Source organism: Elephantulus edwardii, unplaced genomic scaffold (assembly GCF_000299155.1).
Source record: "Elephantulus edwardii isolate Elephantulus edwardi_28Jun2011 unplaced genomic scaffold, EleEdw1.0 scaffold00300, whole genome shotgun sequence".
In the NCBI taxonomy this organism is placed as follows: Eukaryota; Metazoa; Chordata; class Mammalia; order Macroscelidea; family Macroscelididae; genus Elephantulus; species Elephantulus edwardii.
Window position 1 is genome coordinate 1,213,779 of NW_006400050.1, and position 2,477 is coordinate 1,216,255.

The following is a 2,477-nucleotide window of genomic DNA, read 5'->3' on the forward strand; positions in this document are numbered from 1 at the left end:
GCCTACTGCTTGGATCCACAATTAACACCCTTGGTTTGAGCAGTCAGAAAATAAGGAGATTCATTGCAGTGGGAAAACATGCTTTTGGTGACCTTTCCAAAGTGAGAAGTAAGGATGTAAATTTGAGGACAAAGGTGTGTCTGATTCATGTCACAGTCTTTCTGATTACTAGCTATGCATCTGAGACCTGGACAATGAGTAAGGGTGAAAAAAAATGGATGCCTTTGAGCTGTGGTGTCAGAGAAGAGCACTGAATATTACATAAGTCTTGGAAAGAGTACAGTCAGAGTGCTCTTTGGGGACAAGAATGATGAGGCTTCACCTCACATCCTCTGGACATATTTCCAGGAGGTGTTGCGAGGGAAATAGGGAGAGTGGAGGGTCGGCGAAGGAAAGGAAGACTCTCAACCAGGTGGATTGACAAGGTTACTGCTGCAGTGGCCTCCTGTGTGTCAGGAAGTGTGAGGACGGCACAGGAAAGGACTAGGCTCAGCTTTTTTGTTCAAGGGTTTTTCAGATCTTTTTGTTCATAGGTTGAGCTTGACTTAATGACACCTAACAACAACAACATTTATAAAAAGCTATATGAGGCATTGAAAGATAATGATCAGACATTAGGCAAGTTGTTCATACCAGTAAAAATATTTTACATGACAAATAGCAAAATGTCACATTAAAAAGACAAAGAAAGAACATTCCAAAGTATATACCAGAAAAGGCTTTAAACAACTAGAAATAATGAACAGAAGGAAAAATTCCAGTCTGCCTTAATGTCATTGACAAAACACTACTGTTATTAAAACTAGTTGACATCTAGAGAGAATCAATCTAGTACAGTTATTAGGGAAGGGGAGAAGAAAAGAAAGTTGAAAATTAATGGATAGACAATGAGTACTTGACTGCAATAATGAAAGAAAGACAACATAATATGAATGAAAATCAGTCAGTAGATATATTCTAATTGATATTATTTTTGTTATCATGTGCGGTCAAGTCACCTGTGAATCGTAGTGACCCTATGTACAATAGCTGTGAACACCACTCTTTCCTGAAGCATATTAGAGTCTTCGACACACCTACTTGCATTACCCTAGTAACTGAATCAATCCATCTCATCGAGGGTCTTCCTCTCCTGTGCTGTCCCTTCATCCTTCCAATCATAATGGCCCTCTCCAAGGACTGGTCTCTCCTTAAAATATGGCCCAAGTATGTCAGATGGAGCATCAGAATCCTTACCTCTAAGGGGCAGCCTGATTTCACCCTCTCCATCACAAACCTGTTTGTTCTCCTAGCAGTCCATGGAATATTTAACACCCTTCTCCAGCATCACAGCTCAAAGACATCAATTTTCTTTGTATCATCCCTAGTCATTTACCAGATTTCTGATGCATAGCATGTAATTGAAAAGACCATGGCCTAAATCAGATGTGCTTTAGTATCCAGACTGACATTACCACTCATAAGTACTCTGGAGATGTCCCTGACAACAGATTTTCCCAATGTAATTTGTTTTGATTTCCTGGCTGCTGGTACCACAAGTGTTGATTGTGGAGCCAAGCAAACTAAAGCTGTTAACAATCTCAATCTCTTCATTATCTATCATAATTAACATTAGGAAACAGAGTGCACTTGAATGATTGACTTGAAAAGCAAACAAAGAAATATGCTTTATAAGTTTTCACATAAATTATAATAAATATCAGAAAAAATGTAGTAACACTCTGGAGATTGACAGACTATCAAATTAGGTATTTCAACCACTGACATGGTCATTCATGTATTTCTTGAAATTTGGAAAAAAGCTGCATGAACAACCCTTTGGAAGAGATTCATTTTTATATTAATTCTTAAAAAACGTGATCCACTAGAATACAGTATTAAGCAATGTTGTTAATGTCACATGGAAATCTTACTGAAATGTATTGAAAAAGAGATAACACTGCATTAACAGAGAACTTCCAAAAACTCAGGCTATGTTCAGAAGAGGGCATGGAAGAAGAGATAGCAGTGCTAATATCAAATGAATCTTAAGTGAAAGCTGAGAATAAGCAAAAAATATACATATACCTGTGTTATACTGACTATATTGGCACTGAAATTTAGCATCATAATTTAAAGATTGCAAAGAATAGAAATTCACGTACACTTAATGGTTTATGCTTATGGACAATTTATACACAGACCAAAAAATAAACATTCCAATAGAATAAGAAGATAACACATTGTTGAAAATTAGGAAATGTATCTGTCAAGGCTGCATTCTTTTGCCATAGATTTTCAACTTGAATATTGAGTAAATGAAGCAAGAATTTTGGCACTATAAAGGAATATGGCATTATGATTAAAAGAGTACAAATCATCCACTTGTGAAATGTGTTATTGCTGAAAGGGAAGAGGTTTTGAGCTACTTACTAAAGAACCTCAAAGCCTTTACTATAAATATAAAAATTATTCATGGATTAATCAATAAGAAACAT